At 44.9% G+C, this 22,775-nt stretch overlaps 1 pseudogene; it reads right to left on the bottom strand.

Annotated features, from left to right (window-relative positions):
- Window positions 1–8,806: 8,806 nt before the first annotated feature.
- LOC141569747 (elongation factor 1-alpha 1-like) lies at window positions 8,807–10,622 on the bottom strand (annotated as a pseudogene).
- Between the last annotated feature and the right edge of the window lie 12,153 nt (window positions 10,623–22,775).

Raw genomic sequence — 22,775 nt, 5'->3', positions numbered from 1 at the left:
TCCCGCAGCTACGGTAGTTCCGGGAAGCAGCGAGCTCGGAACACTGAGCTGGGTCAGCGTCCTGCGCCCGCGCGCCTCCGTCTCCGCACTTCTCCCTTTCCTCCTCCCTCCACTCGCGCGAATCTCCCACCTGTAGGTGATTTCGGTAGTGGGCCTCTTCTTCTTGCCTGTCTGCTGTGCAGGGAGTCCTTTGTGGAGTTTTTGTTGTTCAATTCTTTGTAAATTCCATGGGAGCTTTACAGAGGCTCACCTCACGCCCCCATTTTTCCTCCATCCCTAATTTAATGGACCGCTTGACTGTTTGCTTGGGAACATACCACCATGTAGTGGAACTGGTGGATGTTTACTTTTGTGTCTTGACTGGTGGCCATTGAGAATATGTAAGCACCTTGACTGTGAGCCGCTGTTGTTCCAGCACGGTACCCTGAGAGGCCCAGAGAGAGTGGCAGTGCCCTGAGAGCCCTGGCAGAGTCCAGGAAGTTTGGCTGAGCCCAGAGAGAGTGGCAGTGCCCTGAGGCCCTGGCTGTGCCTGGAGAGATTGGTGGTGCCCTAAGAAGCCCAGGAAATCCGGCTATGCCCAGAAGTACTGGTGGTGCCCTGAGAAACCCTGGCTGTGCCCAGAGAGCCTGGCTGTGTCCAGGATATTGCATTCACCTCCAGGCTCCTCGCACAGGGCCCTTCGCGGAAGACAGTTGTCTTGTAGATTGTGAGGCAAGAGCCTGTAGGGGTGGAGTGTGGCGACAGAGCCCCAGAAAGCAGTTTCCAGGCTCTTGGCCTCACATAGGAAGGTGCTGGCTCAGGTAGTAAACGGCCATCAACTGTGACTGGATGGCCATCAGCTGTGGCTAGTTGGCCATCAGCTGTAACCAGTGAGCCATTGGCCACTAATATAACGGCTGTGGCTACACTAGCAAACAATGGGGGCTAGCAAGAAGATGGTGGCTGAGGTAGCAAGAGCGGATTGCAGAGAGGCGGATGCCACCAGAGAGAATGTAGTGATATGACTCCCCTACTAATGGCTCCGTGGGTGTTCCTTGTTGGCCTCACCGTGTCCTGCATTCTTATGTGGGGAGCGGGAGCAGAGACCCTGCAGGCCACCCCGCATGACTCCCCGCACGACACCACTCTTGGTATCTCAGCCACCATCTTCTTGCTAGCCCCCATTTGCTGCTAGCGTAGCCACGACAGTTACATTAGTGGGCAATGGCTCACTGTTTACAGCTGACGGCCAACTAGCAACAGCTGATGGTCATCCAATCACAGTTGAGCACCCAAGTGAGCACCTTTCCACCTGAGGGCAAGACCCTGTAAACTGCATTCCTGGCTCTGTCCCCCCAGTCAGTATGATGAAATATAGTAACACTATAATATTTATTATATTAATAGGTAAAAGGTAGAAAACATATGATCCCGTTGTTATAAGCCCAAAAAGGCATCTGAGACAATGAAGTGTTTCATTATAATATTTTGTAAAACCTTAGTGTAACAGAAATAGATGGATATTGCCTTAACACGATGAAAAAATTGACCTAAAAAAAAAGCCAGCAACATCTTGCACATTTTCTTGGACCTCTTTTTTTTTCTTTTTTTTTTTCCATTAAACTTTGTTTTAATGGATCTCAAAATTCTGTGATAGATTTTTAGTCAAGTTGTTTCCATTAAAAAGTACTGATTTTTGAGCGGACGTCATCAAAGTGGCAGCATGAGGTGAGCCTCTGTAAAGCTCCCCTGGAATTTACAACTAATTGAACAACAATAACTACACAAAGGACTTCCTGCACAGCAGACAGGCAAGACGAAGAGGCCCACTATTCAATTCACCCACTATAAAGGTGGGTGAATTGCGCAAACAGGGGAGGAGGCACGGGAGAAGAATGGAGACAGAGACTCACAGGCGAAGGACGCAGACCTATCTCAGTGCTCCGAGCTCGCTGCATCCCAGAACTACCGCAGCTGTGGGAGAGGGAAGAAGTCCGACTGCTAGGGCTCTGCTTATGGCCCACAGGGCTGAGGGGGCAGCACATTACACGGCTGAACCCAACGCTCATGGCAGAGACCGCAGAGAAAAGACTGAGGGAAGAAGGCTGAAAACGGTGGTTTAAGCCCTCACTGCCGAGCAGAGAATGGAAGCTTTAGGCACTGAGACTAGCCACCCCCTCCCTACCCTCCCATAGCTCGCCCTGCCCCCACTTGCCCGGTGCTAGACCAGAACAGTAGCAGTGTCAGATCAAAATAATAGAATATTTGCTGTTCTGAGATCTGTGGACCGCAGAAACAAATTTGCAGCCCAACTAGTTCTGGAAAAGGGGAGGGAGCTGTGGAAGCAGGACCAGCTGTGGTGGTGGTCGCCGCCATTGCTCTGGGCCACCTCTCAAAACTCACCCCACCCCTGACCCCACCTATCTGGGCGGATCCCTGCAGGACTAAACGGAACTGCTGAAACACACGGGCTCTGAATCTGGACCTGGAACAGCTTTGGAACATTGAAAGCTCTCCGCATACCCAACTGGACACTGCGCCCTGTGACCTAGACAAACCATTAACAGAGGAGAAGCCCGTCTCCCAGGGAATCCCCCTGTCGTGCTGGAGACCCTGCTCGCTGCGCCATTTGTCGTGCCGGGCGGCCTGCGGGGTCTCTGCTCCCACTCCCCACATAACACAGGATATGGTGAGGCCAAAAAGGAACACCCACGGAGCCATAGGTAGGGGAGTCATACCAATATATTCTCTCTGGCGGCACTGTACTCTCACTGGAGGCTGGATCCACACTGTCCGCAAACCGCCATCCACACTCGCCAGCCCAGCCGCCATCATCTTGCTAACCCCCATTTTCTCTTTCTGCTAGCGTACCCACAGCAGTTATATTAATGGCCAATGGCTCACTGGTTACCGCTGAGGGCCAACTAGCCACAGCTGATGGCCATCCGATCACAGTTGATGGCCATTTACTACCTGAGCCAGCAACTGTCTATGTGAGGCTGAGAGCCTGGAAACTACTTTCTGGGGCTCTGCCCCCACACCCCCCATTGTGTGAGAAGCTGTAATAGTGAAGAGAAAACATAGCACTACCGTGTGGGAGAAGAAAAATAGGCTGCAGTCGGAGAAAAAAATAAAACATTCTGCCAACAAGTACTGGAAAACAAAAGAAAGACCTCTTCCTGTCAACCTGTTGCAGAAGCCACTCATGTAGATGTCTAGGAAGAGAAATAGTAAATCAGTAATTGGCATGAATAACCAAGGCAACAAGACAGCTCAGAAAGAAAGGGAAAAGTCTCCAGAAAAGGCACTTAAAGATACACAAATATGTGACTTAAATGACAGAGAATTCAAGATTGCAGTTCTGAAAAAACTCAACGAGATGCAAGGAAACACAGATAGGCAGTAAAATGAACTCAGAAACACAATCAAAGAACAGCATGAGCATTTTACGAAAGAGATTGAAATTTTAAAAAAGAACTAAATAGAATTTCTGGAGATTAAGAACTCATTAGAAGAAATTAAGAACGAAATAACCAGCTTAGGTAGTAGAGTTGACCAGATGGAGCAAAGAATCAGTGACATCGAAGATAGACACCAGGATATTACACAGATGGAAGAAGAAAGAGACTTGAGACTTAAAAGAAATGAAAGAAATCTACAAGAACTTTCTGACTCCATCAGAAAGAGCAATATAAGAATAATGGGCATACCAGAAGGAGAAGAAAGAGAGAAGGAAACAGAGAATATATTCAAACAAATTGTCGATGAGAACTTCCCAAACTTGTGGACAGAACTGGACCCTCGAATCCAAGAAGCAAATAGAACACCTAATTACCTCAATCCCAACAGGCCTTCTCCAAGGCACATTGTATTGAAGCTGTCTAAAATCAACGACAAAGAAAGAATCCTCAAGGCAGCCAGAGAAAAGAAGATACTAACTTACAAAGGAAAACCCACTAGATTATCATCAGATTTTTTAGCAGAAACCCTACAAGCGAGGACGGAGGGGAACCAAATATTCAAACTATTGAAAGAGAGAAATCATGAGCCAAGAATAATATATCCAGCAAAGATATCCTTTAGATATGAAGGAGGAATAAAGACCTTTCCAGACATACAGAAGCTGAGGGAATTTTCTAATACACGACCTGCACTACAAGAAATACTAAAGGAGGCTATTCGACCACCATCAACAGGGACAATTTGTGGCAACCACAACTCAAAAAGGGGGAGAGTAAAGGCCTGAACCGGAATATGGGAATGGAGAAAGTAAGCGTGCTGAAGAAAATGGAATACTCTAAATATCAAACTTTCTTTTACATAAACTTAAGGGTAACCACTCAAAAAAAATCCAGAACTGAAATATATACTGAAATAAAAGAAGAAACAGAGGGAAACATCATAGAATACCACCACACAGAAATAATAGACAACAACAAAAAGGCAAAGAAACAATGGAGACACAGCCTTACCAGAAAACTAAAGATAGAATGACAGGAAATCCTCACATATCAATAATCACCCTAAATGTAAATGGACTGAACTCACCAATAAAAAGGCACAGAGTAGCAGATTGGATCAAAAAACTAAACCCAACCATATGCTGTCTCCAAGAGACACATCTCAGCTACAAGGACAAGCATAGACTCAAAGTGAAAGGGTGGAAATTGACACTCCAAGCAAATGGTACCCAGAGAAAATCATAGTGTAGCCATAATGATATCAGATGAAACAGGCTTCAGGGTGAAAAAAACAACAAGAGACAAAGATGGACATTTCATAATGGTGAAGGGGACTGTACAACAAGAAGACATAACAGTCATCAATATTTATATCCCCAATCAGGGAGCACCAAAATATACCAAGCAACTACTAACAGAACTAAAGGGAGAAATTGACCAAAACACAATTATACTAGGGGACTTAAATACATCATTGACAGCTATGGATAGATCATCCAAACAGAAAATAAATAACGAAATAGTAGCCCTAAATGACACATTAGATGAAATGGACATAATTGACATTTATAGAGCACTTCATCCTAAAACATCAGACTATACATTCTTTTCTAGTGTACATGGAACATTCTCAAGGATAGACCATATATTGGGACATAAAATCAGTCTCAACAAATTTAAGAAGATTGAAATCATACCAAGCATATTCTCTGATCACAAGGCTTTGAAATTGGATATCAACTGCAAAAAGAAAGCAGGAAAAAACACAAATACATGGAGATTAAACAACATACTTTTAAAGAACGACTGGGTCAAAGAAGAAATTAGAGGAGAGATCAAAAGATACATAGAAACAAATGACAATGAAAATACATCCTACCAAAATTTTTGGGATGCAGCGAAAGCAGTTTTAAGAGGGAAATTTATCTCATTACAGGCCTATCTCAAGAAACAAGAAAACTCCCAAATAAATAACCTCATGTTACACCTTAAAGAACTAGAAAAAGAAGAACAAGTAAAACCCAAGGTCAGCAGAAGAAAGGAAATAAAAAAATTAGAGCAGAACTAAATGAAATAGAGAACAAAAAGACAATAGAAAAAATTAATGTGACAAAGAGCTGGTTCTTTGAAAAGATTAACAAAATTGACAAACCCTTGGCTAGACTTACTAAGATAAAAGAGAGAAGACACTAATTAACAAAATCAGAAACGAAAAAGGGGAAGTTATCACGGACACCACAGAAATACAAAGGATCATCCAAGAATACTATGAAGGACTATATGCCACCAAATTCAACAACCTAGAAGAAATGGACAAGTTCTTAGAAACATATAGCCTTCCAAGGCTGAACCATGTAGAACTGGAAAATCTAAACAGACGGATCACCAGTAACGAAATTGAATCAGTCATCCAAAACCTTCCCAAAAGCAAAAGTCCGGGACCAGATGGCTTCACTAGTGAATTCTATCAAACCTTCAAAGAGGATTGAATACCAATCCTGCTCAAACTCTTCCAAAAAATTGAAGAAGTGACAGTACTCCCTAACTCGTTTTATGAGGCCAATATTACCCTGATATCAAAACCTGGTAAGGATAACACAAAAGAGAAAACTACAGACCAATATCTCTGATGAATACGGATGCAAAAATCCTAAATAAAATTCTAGCAAATTGAATACAACAATGCATTAAAAAGATTATTCATCACGACCAAGTGGGGTTCATCCCCGGGGCACAAGGATGGTTCAACATCCGCAAATCCATCAATGTGATACATCACATAAACAAAACAAAGGACAAAAATCATATGATTATATCAATTGATGCAGAAAAAGCATTTGACAAGATACAACATCCATTTATGATTAAAACACTTAATAAAATAGGTATAGAAGGAAAATACCTTAACATAATAAAGGCCATATATGACAAGCCCTCTGCTAATCTCATAATTAATGGAGAAAAACTGAAGCCCTTTGCTCTACGTTCAGGAACACGACAGGGCTGTCCCCTATCACCTCTGCTTTTCAACATAGTGTTGGAAGTCCTTGCCAGAGCAATCAGGCAAGAGAAAGAAATAAAAGGCATCCAAATTGGGAATGAAGAAGTTAAATTATCACTCTTTGCAGATGACATGATGCTATATATAGAAAACCCTAAAGACTCCACCAAAAAGCTATTAGAAACAATCAACGAATACAGTAAAGTTGCTGGCTACAAAATCAACGCACAAAAGTCCATTGCCTTCCTATATACTAACAATGAAATCTCAGAAAAGAAATACAAAAACAATTCCTTTTGCAATTGCAGCAAAAAGAATAAAATACCTAGGAATAAACTTAACCAAGGATGTGAAAGACCTATATGCTGAAAACTATAAGACATTTTTGAAAGAAATTGAAGAAGACACAAAGAAATGGAAAGACATTCCGTGCTCATGGATTGGAAGAATCAACATAGTTAAAATGGCCATATTACCCAAAGCAATATACAGATTCAATGCAATCCCCATCAAAATCCCAATGGCATTTTTTAAAGAAATAGAACAAAAAATCATCAGATTTGTTTGGAACCACAAAAGACCCCGAATAGCCAAAGCAATCTTAAGAAAAAAGAACAATAATGGAGGTATCACACTCCCTGACTTTGGCTTGTACTACAGGGCTACAATAATCAAAACAGCATGGTATTGGCAGAAAACAGACACATAGACCAATGGAATAGAATTGAGAACCCAGAAATAAAACCACATAAATATGGACAGATAATTTCTGACAAAGAAGCTAAAAACATACAATGGAGCAAAGACAGCCTCTTCAATAAATGGTGCTGGGAGAATTGGATAGCCACGTGCAAAAGAATGAAACTGGACTGCTATTTGTCACCATGTACCAAAATTAATTCAAAATGGATCAAAGACTTAAGCATAAGACCTGACACAATAAACTGCATAGAAGAAAACATAGGTACTAAACTTATGGACCTTGGGTTCAAAGAGCATTTTATGAATTTGACTCCAAAGGCAATGGAAGTAAAAGCTAAAATAAACGAATGGGACTATATGAAACTTAAAAGCTTCTGCACAGCAAAAGAAACCATTGACAAAATAAAGAGGCCACCAACTGAATGGGAGAAGATTTTTGCAAACAGTGCCTCCGATAAGGTACTAATATCCAGAATATACAAGGAACTCATGCAACTCAACAACATAACAAACAAACAACCCAATTGAAAAATGGGCAGAGGACTTGAAGAGACATTTCTCCAAAGAGGACATACAAATGGCAAATAGACATATGAAAAAATGCTCAATATCACTAATCATCAGAGAAATGCAAATCAAAACCACAATGAGATATCACCTCACCCCATTCAGAATGGCTGTCATCAACAAGACAAATAGTAACAAGTGTTGGAGAGGCTGTAGAGAAAAAGGAACCCTCATACACTGTTGGTGGGAATGCAGACTGGTGCAGCTGCTATGGAAGGCAGTGTGGAGGTTCCTCAAAAATTTTTGAATAGAATTATCTTATGACCCAGCAATCCCTCTCCTGGGTATCTACCCAAAATATCTGAAAACATTCATCCATAAAGTCACGTGTGCTCCAATGTTCAGTGCAACTTTGTTTACGGTGGCCAAGACATGGAAACAACCAAAATGTCCTTCGATAGATGAATGGATAAAGAAGTTGTGGTATATATACACAATGGAATACTATTTAGTGGTAAGTAGAGAAGAAATAGCAACATTTCTGACAACATGGATGGATCTTGAGAGTATAATGCTAAGTGAAATAAGTCAGACAGAAAAAGCAGAGAACTGTATGATTTCACTGATATGTGGTATATAAACCAAAACAACAAAAGAACAAGACAAACAAATGAGAAACAAAAACTCATAGACACAGACAATAGTTTAGTGGTTACCAGAGGGTAAGGGGGGGGGGGGCAGGAGATGAGGGTAAGGGGGATCAAATATATGGTGATGGAAGGAGAACTGACTCTGGGTGGTGAACACACAATGGGATTTATAGATGATGTAATACAGAATTGTACACCTGAAATCTATGTAATTTTACTAACCATTGTCACCCCAATAAATTTTTTAAAAAGTACTGATTTTGAAAACTAATAACTTATAAGCTCTGGCCCGACACACACACAGACACACACACACACACACATGCACACACACAATCCCCAAATGGTCCACAGAACATCCTTCTTCCCTTTTGAAGGTTCTTCAATGTATTGTAAACATTAACCAGTCTTACTGTTACACTTAAATGGCCAATTGAGACAAACAGTTCTGAGACCTTGCCTCCACCACTGATTAAGACTGGGGTGGCAGGTATTGGGCATAATATTCATTTAGCTTTCTGAGCTTTCTGGGTAGACTTGGTGACCTTGCGAGCTCCAGCTGCCTTCTTGTCCACTGCTTTGATGACACCCACAGCAACTGTCTGTCTCATGTCAGAAACAGCAAAATGGCTCAGAGTAGGAGAGTCAGAGAAGCTCTCAGCACACATGGGCTTGCCAGGAACCATATCAGTGAGGGCAGCGTCACTAGATTTCAAAATCTTTGGGCCATCTTTCAGCTTTTTCCCAGAATGATGATCAATCTCCTTTAGCTCAGCAAATTTGCAAGTAAATTGAGCTGTGTGACAATCCAGCACAGATGCATATCCAGCCCTGATTTGGCCTGGATGATTCAGGATAATCACCTGAGCCATGAATCCAGCTCCTTCCATTGGAGGGTCATTTTTACTGTCATCTTTCACATTGCCATGAAAATATCTTTGACATATTCTTGACATTGAAGCCCACATTGTCCCTGGAAAGAGCTACACTCAAAGCTTCATGGTGCATTTCAACAGACTTTACTTCAGTTGTAATGTGGAGCAAAGGGGACCACCATGCCAGGTTTGAGAACACCAGTGTGGGGACAGAATCCCAGAGAGCAGTTTCCAGGCTCTCAACCTCACATGGAAAGGTGCTGGCTTGGGTAGTAGATGGTCATCAGCTGTGACTAGTTGGCCATCAGCTGTAACCAGTTAGCCATTAGCCACTAATAAAATGCCGTGGCTGAGATAGCAAGCACGGATTGCAGTTAGCAAGGGGTTGGTTGGTTGGCAGAGAAGCGGATGGCGGATTGCAGATCGTGTGGCTACTGCTTCCTGTGTCTCCAACCCAGGCACCAGCGAGAATATAGTGGTATGATTCCCCTATCTATGGCTCCGTGGGTGTTCCTTTTTGGCCTCACCATATCCTGTGTCCTTGTGCGGGGAGCAGGACTAGAGTCCCTACATGACAACCAGTCTCCACTCAACCCACAGGGACAATACCAATACCACCAATTTTGTAGACATCCTGGAGGGAGAGCCACAAGGGCTTGTCAGTTGGATTAGTTGGTAGCAGGATGCAATCCAGAGTTTCAAGCAGCGTGGTTCCACTGTGTAATACAGGATCTCAGCTCCGGGCAGGTGAACGCAGGAGAAGCTGAAAAGGATCAGCGGAATGGGGGTTCATACCACTATATTCTCAATGGCGGCTGGTAGAGACATGAGAAGCAAACATCTGCCAATACCCCAACAAGGGGTCTTCCTGTACCACAGTCTCGATGGAGGCTGGTCGAGACACAAGAAGTAGGACCCACAAGACCCGCACTTGTTAACGCAGCCATGGCAGTTATATACAAAACAATAGTGGCTATTGGCCAACTGGGTAAGCTGATGGCCAACTCATAACTGAGCCAGCACCATTCCACGTGAGGCCAGGAGTCCTGGAAACTGCTCGCCTGGCCCTTTCCCAACACACTGGTATTGCTATCTTTACAGGTGACTTTCCATCTCTTGAACCAAGGCATGTTAGCACTTGGCTCCAGCAAGTTGTCACCATTCCAACCAGAAATTGGCTCAACTGCTACTGTGTCAAGGTTGTAGCCGATTTTCTTAATGTAGGTGCTGACTTCCTTAACGATTTCTTCATATGTTTTCTGGCTATAGGGCAGCTCCATTGGAGTCCATTTTGTTAACACCAATAGTTAGTTGTTTAACACTCAGTGTGTAAGCCAGAAGGGCATGCACACAGGGGTGCCCATTCTTGGAGATATCTGTTTCAAATTCACCAACATCAGCAGCAACAATCAGGACAGCAGTCATCCTGAGATGTGCCTGTAATCATGTTTTGTTTTGTTTTTCCCCCCTTCCCACACTCCGGTTCAAGTTGTTTCTCAGTTTAGTTGTGTAGGACACAGCTCCCTGGCCCATGCTGGTATTATGAGCCTTGCGCTCCCCCAACCCCCGCCCCGCTGAGGTGGTTGGTCGTCGATTGTTGGAGGGCCGCTCCTAGCAGTTCATGCTGGCTGCTGCCCACTCACGGTAGCACACGGTAGCCCACAGCAGCACACAGCAGCTCATGGCAGCCCACGTGTCATGTGGGGTTTCAGCTCCTGCTCCTCACACAAGAACACAGGATATGGTGAGGCCAAAAAGGAACAACGGAGCCATAGACAGGGGGTTCATACCACTATATTCCCGATGGCGGCTGGTCGAGACACAAAAGCAAACATCCGCCAGTACCCCAATGAGGGTTCTTCCTGCACCCCAGTCTCGATGAACTCCAGGGAGACACAGGAAGTAGGATCCACATGATCTGCAATCTGCCATCCACACTTGCTAACCCCACTTTCTAGCTGCAATCTGTAGTCTCTGTGGGTACAGAATCCCAGAGAGCAGTTTCCAGGCTCTCGGCCTCACGTGGAAAGGTGTTGGCTCAGGTGGTAGATGGCCGTCAGCTGTGACTAGTTGGCCATCAGTTTTAACCAGTTAGCCAATTAGCCACTGATATAGCTGCCATGGCTGCGTTGGTTGGTTGGTTGGTTGGTTGGTTGGTTGGTTGGTTGGCAGGCTGAGAACCGGATAACAGATTGCAGATCATGTGGATCCTACTTCTTGTGTCTCGCCTGCCCGCCAACAAGACTGGGGTGCAGGAAAACCCCTTGTTGGTGTACTGATGGATGTTTGTTCCCTGTGTTCTTGTGCAGGGAGCGGGACCAGAGTCCCTGCACGACACATGACACAGCAAGCAGGGTATGGTGCCAGGCAAAGCTCTCTGAAAGATAGTGGAACAGTTTGTGCATGTGAAAGCTCAGCTTCAGGAGATCCGTGAGGAGCAGCGCCGAGAAGGGAGGCGTGGTCTGTCTGGGAGACTCGAGTCTCCAGATGGGACGCCACCCTGTTGGCCATGACGGGCGTCACCTCCTTTATGGTAGCCTGCTGCTGCCCTAGGCCCCCGAGGGTTGCACACATCTTACACCGAGGCCTCTACCCAATCGGATGCCTGGCATGGCAAGAAGGATTCCAGCCAGGTTGGAATGGCGTCTGACTCTGGAAAGGAGGACATGTGGCCCCCACACTGTGTGTGGTACCTGGTAGCCACTGTTCTCAGGAGTTGGACCCCCGAGGAGGGGTGAGAGGACATGGGTGGCTCTCTGGCCAGCGTGGATGTTCTAGCTGAGTGGTTGCTGGGGGAGACGAAAGGTACATCCAGCTATGAGGATTGGATGTTCCTCGCAGCATTGCATTGTAGCAAGGAAGACGCGCTTAATGAAATAGCTCAAGTGCTGGACGAGCAGCCCCAGGGGGAGGCACTGGAAGCTCAGGACTGCAAGTTAGAGGAGGTCCTCACTGAGTTGCATCATAACTCGGAGGAGGCATTTGCTGGAATAGCCCAGATGCAGGACCAGCAATCCCTGTGAGAGGCGTTGGAAGCTCAGGTCCACCTGTTAGAGGAGGAACCCCATAGTGGAGACTCTGAGGCAGAGGCAGACAACATGAGTGGAGACAATGTAGTTCCCAACCCCCAAGCCCGGCCAATCTTGAAGCAAAGGGTGAAACATGAGCAACCTTTGGGCCCCAGGGGCATTGCTGCTGGCAACCCAGCTGTGACTGAGTTCACAACCTACACCCCTTACACTCCCACTGAGTTGCAGGAGCTGGGGAGGCGGTACAGACAGCGCCCTGGAGAGCCAGTCTCGGCTTGGCTATTATGTTTATGGTGTGAGGGGGCAGACAGCATTCTCTGCTCCCCAGGCGAGATGGAAAAGCTAGCCTTCGTGACAGCGCATCCGTCCCTGCAACAAAGGTTACAGAATCACCATATGTTGGCCCAAAACCAGGGCAACCACACTCTAATGGAGTGACTCACTGCTGTGGTACGCACAGTATGGGGACAGGCTGGTGAGCTGCCAGACACTGTGAGTCAATGGCAGTCATATACAAAACTTACTCAAATCATCTGTGAAATAGGTATGATACATGCTATGTTCAACCCTAATATGTGGGGGCCGGATGACGAATATTTTACAGCCAGCATGAGAGATCTGGTTTTGGATACTGCACCTGCAAGTGCTTTTGGATCCTTGGTTGCCATTCTTATGCCCTATGTGCTGCAGCAGATCCATGAAGTTACCATCACTGTGGCTACTCTGTGGGATGTTGAAAGCTGGTGGCAAGGGAAGTTAAGACAGGAGGTCCGAAAAGTTAAGACCTGGAAGCCCAAGTCAAAAGTAAGGGGGCGAGGTCATGGGCCTCAGAGAATAACACGCACGCAGATGTGGTGTGATCTTGTGGCAGTGGGGGTTGATCAGGAAAAAATAGACCGACAACCCAAAGCACTCTTGTTGGAACTTTGGAGACAGTTGTGTCCGGAACAATTCCAGCAAAGCACAAAGGGAAGTCTGGGAAAATGCATTCTGTGTTCCTCTAGGACTTCATGCTGCTGCTTGAGGCCGACTCCTTTCAGCTTGATTAGGGGTGGGACCAAGGTAACCGGTCAGAGGGGTCGAGCGGGGACCAGAGGCCCCACGTGGAACTGTCCATACATTGGTCCCCTTCTATGTGCAGAGGGTTTTGGCCCTAGTTGACACTGGCACAGACTGCAGTCCTGTTTATGGGAACCCAGAACTGTTCCCCGGACCAGCAATCTGCATTGATGCTTATGGGGGAAAGACTGTGACTGTGAAAGCTGTTTCCTTACCACTGGGTATAGGAAGGCTTCCCCCTTGTACCTACAAGGTGTATATCTCCCCCATTCCAGAGTACATTCTAGGGGTGGACGTGCTACATGGCCTCAGCTTACAGATGTCAGTAGGAGAGTTCTGTCTCCGGATCTGAGTGATGAAAGCGGTGACACGTGGGCATGCTCACTACCCTCAAGTGTTGCCACAGCCCTGGCACCTGGTTACAGTGTGACAGTACTGCCTGTCAGGAGGACAGCAGGAGATTGGTCATACAGTTTTGGAATTGGAGAAGGCACATGTTGTGAGGCTGATGCACAGTCCCTTTAACTCCCCAGTATGGCTCCCAAATGGAACCTGGTGAATGACTATGGACTACAGGGAGTCAAATAAGGTGATGCCACCTTTGCACGCTGCAGTACCTTCAATTCACGATTTGATGGGTCGTCTGATTGTCCTCCTGGGAACGTATCACTATGTAGTAGACTTGGCCAATGCTTTTTTCTCCATTGACATTGCACCCGAATGTCAGGAGCAGTTTGCGTTTACTTGGGATGGGCGGCAGTGGACTTTTCAAGTCCTTCCACAAGGATACTTGCACAGCCCCACTATCTGCCACGGGCTCGTGGCCCAGGATTTGGCACAGTGGGATCACACGTCCTCTGTGGCCTTGTTTCACTATGTTGATGACATTTTATTAACATCTGATTGTCTTTCAGATTTAGAGCAAGCACCTCACTCTCTTCTCTGCCGCCTGAAGTCATGTGGCTGGGCGGTAAATGAGGAAAAGGTCCTGGCTTATCTGTCAAGTTTTGGGGTGTTGTGTGGTCAGGTAAGACAAAGGTCATACCTGAGGCAATTATTGACAAAATACAAGCCTTTCCCCAGCCGACCAAGGTCTCCCAACTGCAGGCATATTTGGGTCTGCTGGGATATTGGCGGGCGTTTGTACCCCATTTAGCACAAATGGCAAGGCCCTTGTATAACATGATAAAGAAAAGGGGGCCTTATTGGATTGGACAGAGGCTATAGAGCAAGGCTTTGTTTCTACAAAATGGGCAGTGCAGCAGGCACAGGCTCTGCAAGTAGTAGACCCTGGTCGCCCATTTGAACTTGATGTTCTTGTAACCCAAGAGGGGTACGGTTGGGGCCTCTGGCAATGGCAGGAGCATCTCCAGTCACCAGTGGGATTTTGGTCCCAATTGTGGAAAAGAGTGGAAGTCTGCTACTCTCTAACAGAGAAACAACTGTCTGCTGTGTATGCAGCACTAGTGGCCACAGAAGCCATCACAGGAACAGCACGGGTGTTGGTTCAAACAACCTATCCCATCCAGCAGTGGGTCACTACGTGGACCCAGTGACCCAAAACGGGGGTGGCACAGACCACCACCCTTGCCAAGTGGGGTGCCTACTTGGAGAAATGCAGCATACTTAGTTCAAGCCCTTTGAGCACAGAGCTACAACAGGTCCTGGGGCCTGTGGGGCTTATAGCCCAGGCTGAGCCAAATGCTCTGCCTAGAGGGGAGGACTTGGAGCCCTCACCCTACAGAGAAGGACAGCCCCCAGTACCTGAGGATGCCTAGCTTACCAATGGTTCTAGTCGGGGAGCTGCAGCTGTTTGGACGGCTATTGGCATCCAGCCACAAACAGACACCATTTGGTTTGATACTGGGATGGGCCAGAGTAGCCAGTGGGTTGAGCTATGGGCTGTGTGGATGATAATCAGCCATGAACCCGGGCCCCTAGTTATTTGTTCTGACAGCTGGGCGGTGTTCTGGGGCTTAATGTTGTGGCTCCCCATGTGGAAACACCAAAACTGGTTGGTAGGACACTGTCCACTGTGGATTCAAGCCATGTGGCAAGACCTCTGGGATCTAGGGCAGGGAAAGGAGGTGACCCTAATGCATGTCACAGGTCACTCCCCCTTAGCGTCCCCAGGTAATGATGAAGCAGATGCCCTAGCACGTGTCTGATGTTTAGAACGGGCCCCTGCCACTGATGTGGCCCATTGGCTGCGTAGGAAATTGTAGCACGCTGGAAGCTGACCCTGGGGTCTGCCTTTGAAATGGCAGGAGATAGCAGATGCCTGCTATGACTGTGCCATCTGTGCCCAGGACAGCCCCCAAAGGCGGAGGCTCCCCTGGGAGACACAGCAGATTACACGAGGGAAAGTGCCCCCTCATTCACTGGCAAGTGAATTACATTGGACCTCTGCCTAACAACCGCAATGCTATGTATGCGTTCACAGCAGTGGACACCGCTACGGGGTTGATGTTTGCTTGGCCCTGTCCGGCTGCGGATCAGCGGCATACAGCGGTCGCTCTTAGACGGCTGTGTGCCCTCTCTAGAGGCCCCCAAGTCATTGAATGTGACAGGGGTACCCATTTTACGGAGCAGGAAGTGCAGTGTTGGGCTGCCAGGATGGACGTGCAATGGTTGTTTCATGCTCCGTATAACCCACAAGCAGCTGGCATGATTGAACGCTACAACAGCCTTTTGAAGGGAGGCCTCCAGGTTTCAAAACACCCTCCCACGCCTCGCATCTGTGGGATGTCTTGCGAATCCTGAATGAGAGACCACGGAAGGGAGGGCCAGCAACAATAGAAGCTCTGCTACATCGAAAGGCTGCTCCCATTCAGTTACAGGTTACCACCAGTGAGACTCTGTTAAATCCGGGCTATGGCAGAAATGGAAACATTTTGCTACCAGTACCCACATGCTTGAAAGCAGGGGAATGGCAACAATGGACTTGGCCTTGGTGGGTCAAAAACCCCCACTGTCGATGGTTGGGACTGATAGCCCCATGGGGGGCCGGTTTGACTCATGATTTGCAAGTGACGCCAGGGGTGGTGGCTGAGTGGCCACCACAAGTGACTGTAGTATACAGAGGTCCCGATACCGGGATGATTTTGCAGGGAACCTATGTGCTCTCGCTATGGCCTATTATGGGGTCCCCTGTTCTGTTACATGTTGAAACTACGCAAGGGACCCCAAGCGCTGTCATAAAGGTCTGGTACCACAAACCGGGAAAGGTGCCAGTGGCAGCGACCCTCCTTTCCCAGGACAAAAAGCTAGAATGTATCCTCCCAGATGGAAGGGATTTGCCATTGTTGGTTCCTAAGACTACTTTTTCTTTCTGCCCATAGGTGCCTATAGGCTAATACGGCACAAGGCCCCTCACAGAAGACGCTTGTCATGTAGACTGTGAGACGAGACCCTAGGAGTGAAGTGTGGGGACAGAGTCCCAGAGAGTAGTTTCCAGGCTCTCAGCCTCACGTGGAAAGGTGCTGGCTCGGGTGGTAGATGGCCATCAGCTGTGACTGGTTGGCCATCAGCTGTAACCAGTTAGCCAATTAGCCACTGATATAACTGCTGTGACTGCATTGGTTGATTGGTTGGTTGACAGGCAGAAAAGCAGATGGCGGACTGTGGATCCTGTGGCTCCTACTTCCTGTGTCTCGCCTGGCTGCCAGCGAGGCTAGGGTGGAGGAAGACCCCTTGTTGGAGTACTGGCAGAAGTTTGCTTTTGTATCTCCAACCCAGCCGCCAGTGAAAATATAGTGGTATGACTCCCCTATCTATGGCTCCATGGGTGTTCCTTTTTGGCCTCACCATATCCTGCGTTCTATGCAGGGAGTGGGACCAGAGTCCCTGCATGACAGTCTGCTTCTCTGCCAACCACCAACAACCCCCTAGTGTAGCCACAGCAGTTATATTAGTGGCCAATGGCTAACCGGTAACAGCTGATGGCCTCCCAGCCACAGAATATGGCCATCTGATTACAGCTGATGGCCATCTAATAACCAAGTCAGCACCTTTCCATGTGAGGCCAAGAGCCTGGAAACTGCTTCTGGGATTCTCTCCCCACACCGTGGCAGCCCACGGCAGCCCATGGCAACTCACAGCAGCACATGGCAACTCATGCTGGCCACCGGTCACTCACACTGGCCACCAGCACGCTCATGGTGGCACACGGTAGCCCGTGGCAACTCACACCAACTCCAGAGAGAGCTGTTGTTCACCATCTTAGCTGTAGAGGGCGCAGCTCACTGGCCCATGTGGGAATTGAACCAGCGACCTTGGCGTTAGGAGCATGACACTCCAACCACCTGAGCCACCTGCCCGGCCCTGTAATCATGTTTTTGATAAAGTCTCTGTCCTGGGGCACCAATGATCGTCACATAATACTTGCTGGTCTTGAATTTCCACAGGGAGATAGATATCAATAGTGATCCCACGCGAACGTTCAGCTTTCACATTATCCAAGACCCAGGCATACTTGAAGGAGCCCTTTCCTATTTAAGCAGCCTCCTTCTCAAATTTTTCATTGGTTCTTTTGTAGATCCCACCACATTCGTACATCAGATGACCAACAGTGGTAGACTTGCCCAAATCTACGTGTCCAATGACAACAATGTTGATGAGTGTCTTTTCCTTTCACATTTTGGGTTAGATTTAGCAGTGGTTTTCACGATCCCTGTGTTCTGGCAGCAAACTTGTTATGGAAAAGGTTGTTTGCTCTTTTATGGCTTGAGTAGCAAGCAACTGAGAATGCCCTAAAGCAAACTGTTACAACTTAGAATTTTTTAAAAGTCTTTAAATTTCAACACTCTTCTGGAGTAGAGAATAACTTTTCAATGTCTGGCTCCAACTGAAGGCAGGGATACTGCCCCTACAGACAAATGTGTAAATCTGTGTAAATAAAGCTGCCCTGGAAGCCCTTTGGCAGGCTGATTTGGAGCTGGAATCTCTGGTGGAAATGGGTTGGCTGGCCAAGCAGAAAGGTAAAGTACTTTTGTGGGGCTGAGAATGTGTGTGTGAGAGAGTCTCCATAAGATTACAAAACATAGAATTGAAGTATTATGTAGTGAATGGTCTGGGCTGGTGGCTGTGTGTGTGTGTGTGTGTGTGCGAGAGAGAGAGAGAGAGAGAGAGAGAGAGAGAGAGAGAGAGAGAGAGACAGAGAGAGAGACAGAGAGAGAGACAGAGAGAGAGAGACAGAGAGACAGAGAGAGAGAGACAGAGAGAGAGAGAGAGAGACAGAGAGAGAGAGACAGAGAGAGAGAGACAGAGAGAGAGAGAGAGTTGTCTAGCATGGAGTCTATCTGAAACTTGAAATACTTAAAAGATACCACAAGGGTCAAAGCATGATCAAGCTTAGGTGAAGCCATCAACTAGGCTAGATGAGGTGGTCTATACTGGAATAACTAAGGATCTCAGCTCATACTCCACATTTTCCTTACCACCTAGGTTTCCAGTACTATTTGGCTTGCTAGTTTAAATGATATCCTTTGACTCCCACCTAGGACATATGCACCAATCATCAAGCTTTTCTGTTTCTCCTTAGCTCCCAATTTAAGTTGTATTTCTACTTTGTCAGAGAATGTTCTTCAACTCTTATCTTCACATTTGTTTTAGTTTTTAGGTTTATAATTAAACCTATTCAATACTCATTATCTATTCTTGAAACTCGACCCCTAGTAGAAACCTCAGAAAGAGTTCTTGAATACAAAATGTGTTGAGTTCTGAAAGTTTCAAATTAATATGCTTGGCTCACACTTTTTACTTAAGTTTTAAAAAAATGTTTCTTCACTCTTACTTTCTATAATCCTGTCATGTAGTTTGATGCCACCTGATTTTCTTCTCTTATAGGTCACTTGGTTTTTTGTTTGTTTGTTTTTGATATTTTGTCTGTAAACCCAAAGGATTTTTTCTTTATAATTAATATTTTACTTGGCTATGTCTCTGTGTTGACAGTGAATTTTCCCAATTACACAATGGGCTCTTTATCTTTTTATTTATATTATTTGTATTAAAATATAGCTAATATACAATGTTACATTAGTTTCTGGTGTACACCATAGTTATTCAACATTTATATACCGAAAGAAGTGATCACAATGATAAGTCTAACAACTATCTGACACCATACAACGCTATCATAATATTATTGACTGTATTTCCTATGCTGTACATCCCCATGACTTATTTTTTAAATTTTTCAATTAGTTTCAGGTGTACAGTGCAGTGGCTAGGCATTTATATAATTTATGAATTATATATAATAATTATGATCCCCTCATAAGTCCAGTACCCATCTGACACCCTACATAGTCTTTATAACATTATTGATTATATTCCCCATACTGTATTTCACATCCCTGTGACTATTTTGTGACAACCGATATATACTTCCTAATCCCTTCACCTGTCTCATCCAGCCACAAACCCCACTCCCCTCTGGCAACCATCAGTTTGTTCTCTGTATCTATGAGTCTATTTCTGTTTTGTTTGTTCATTTATTCTGTTCTTTAGACTCCACGTATAACTGAGATCATATGGTATTTGTCTTTCTCAGTCTGACTTATTTCAGTTAGCATAATATCCTCTAGGTCCACACATGTTGTTGCAAATGGTAAGATTTCATTCTTTTTTATAGCTGAATACTACTCCATTGTATAAATGTACCACAATTTGTCTAATTGTCTATTGATGGGCATTTTAGTTGTTTCCATATCATGGCTATTGTGTAGTAAACATAGGGGTGCATATATCCTTTCAAATTAGTGTTTTGGATTTCTTTGGCTAGATACCCAGGAGTGGCAATGCTGGGTCATAAGGTAGTTCTATTTTTAATTTTTCCAGGAACTTCCATATTGTTTTCCACGGTGGCTGCACCAATTTGTAATCCCACCAACAGTGCATGAAAGTTCCCTTTTCTCTACATCCTCACCAACACTTGTTTTTTGTTGATTTATCAATGATAGCCATTCTGAAAAGAGTGAGGTTGTATCTCACTCTGGTCTTCATTTGCATTTCTCTGATGATTAGTGATGTTGAGCATCTTTTCACATGTCTATTGGCCACCTGTATGTCCTCTTTGGAGAAATGTCTATTCATGTCCTCTGCCAATTTTTTAATTGGATTGTTTGTTTTTTGGTGTTGATTTTTTAACATAAATTTTGGATATTAATTCCTTATCAGATGTATCATTGGCAAATATCTTCTCCCATTCAGTGGGATGTCTTTGTTTTGTTGATGGTTTCCTTTGCTGTGGAAAAAATTTTTAGTTTGATATAATCCCAATTTTTTGTTTTTTTCTTTTGTTTCCCTTGCCCAAGGAGATATGTTAGTAAAAAAATATGACTAAGGGTAATGGCTGCGAGTTTATTTCCTGTTTTCTTCCAGGAGTTTTATGGTTTGGGGTCTTACATTTAAGTCTTTAATCCAGTATGTTTATTCTTGTATATGGCGTAAGAAGGTGGTCCACTATGATTTTTTTGCATGTATCTGTCCAGTTTTCCCAGCGCCATTTATTTTCAGTTTGTTCTTTTTTTAAAAATTAGTTTCAGGTGTGCAAAACAATTCAATAGTTAGAAATTTACACCCCTACTACCCGTCTGACATCATATATAGCTATTACAGTTCCATTGACTCTATTCCGTATGCTGTACTCTATATCCTGTGATCATTATCTATCTATCTATCTATCTATCTATCTATCTATCTATCTATCTATCTATCTATCTATCTATCTATGTATACTTATATAATGGTAAGATTTTGTTCATCTTTATAGCCTAGTAATACTCCATTGTATAAATGTACCACAATTTCTTAATCTGGTTCATCTACCGATGGGCACTTTGGTTGTTTCCATGTCTTGGCTATTGTGAATAGTGCTGCAATAAACAGGCATTTCCAGCACCATTTATTACATACACTGTATTTACCCCTACAAAGGGCTCTTTAAATATATACAGTCAGGTGTTATTTTACTTCCAGAAAGTTTTGTTAAGATTGTAATATTAAATATTAGTTCTGTTTCATTATTTGCTTTTTCTTTTTAAGAGATTCCAGGTATATTTTATCTACCAGTTTCATATTTACTTCTTTATTTTGGTTCTGTTGCACTTTTTCATTCATTATTTCTTTCTTTCCCTGACTGTATTCTTCAATCATATCCATTCTCCCTTTGTTGCTCTGTCATTTAGGCTTCTGAGATGATTTTGTCTTTTTCTTCAAATTTTTCCTGAGTTCAGTCAGCACGCACTTCACATTATCCGATTTGTTTTTATTCTGGTTTTTAAATTTCTGATTCATAGTATTCTAGCATATCTGTAATTGCTAGTTTTATATATTTAATGCATGCTTTCCTCTGCTTTGTGCTTGCTTTTATGGGGGGGTGATAATTTTTGTCAGCTGAAATCTTCTGAACCTTTTTTTTTTCTTTTTTCACCCCTTCTTCCACCTCCCATCCCCACACTCTGGTTCAAGCCGTCTCATTATAGTTATGGAAGACACAGCTCCCTGACACATGCTGGTATTATGAGCCTTGGCTCCCCCCCCCACCCCGTGCGCTGAGGCAATTGGTTGCCAGTCATTGGTCATCCGCTCAGAGCAGCTTTTGCCGGATGCCGGCCACTCACGCTGGGCACCAGCCACTCATGGAGGCACAAGGTAGAGCCCCCTGCAGCACTCAGCAGCCCATGCAGCACTCAGCAGCCCATGCCAACCTCCAGCTGATCACAGCAGCCCAGCTCCAGGTAGAGTTGTTGTTCACAATCTTAGCTGTAGAGGGTGGAGACCACTGGCCCATGTGGGAATCAAACCTGTGACCTCGGGGTTAGGAACATGGCGCTCAAACCACCTGAGCCACCAGGCCGACCCCTTTTTATAAAATTCAAGTTTATTGGGGTGACAATTGTCAATAAAGTGACATAGATTTCAGGTGTACTATTCTGCAATGTATCATCTATATCTGACATTATGTGTTCATAGGAGTCAGTTCTTCATCCATCACCATATATTTGACCGTGTTCACCCTTTTCTAGAAACCCCCTACCCCCTTACTCGCTGGTAACCACTAAAGTATTGTCTATGTCTATGAGATATTGTTTCTTCATTTGCTTGTCTTTTAATTTTTTGTTTTCAGTTTTATATACCACATATCAGAGAAATCATATGCTTCTCTACTTTTTCTGACTTATTTTGCTTAGAATTATAATTTCAAGATCCATCCATGTTGTCACAAATGGTACTATTTCATCTTTTCTTATGGCTGAAGAGTATTCCATTGTGTATATATACCACATCTTCTTTATCTATTCATCTATCGAAGGTCACTTTGGTTGTTTCCATGTCTGGGCCACCATAAATAAAGCTGCAATGAACATTGGAGCACATATGTCTTTATGGATAAATGTTTTCAGATTTTTTGTGTAGATACCCAGGAGAGGGATTGCTGGGTCACATGTTAATTCTATTCTTAATGTTTTGAGGAATCTCCACACTGCCTTTCATAGCAACAGCACCAG

Source organism: Rhinolophus sinicus, chromosome X, assembly GCF_036562045.2.
Source record: "Rhinolophus sinicus isolate RSC01 chromosome X, ASM3656204v1, whole genome shotgun sequence".
Taxonomy (NCBI): Eukaryota; Metazoa; Chordata; class Mammalia; order Chiroptera; family Rhinolophidae; genus Rhinolophus; species Rhinolophus sinicus.
The sequence above is the reverse complement of the archived record's forward strand: the minus strand, read 5'-3'. Positions and strand labels throughout refer to the sequence as shown.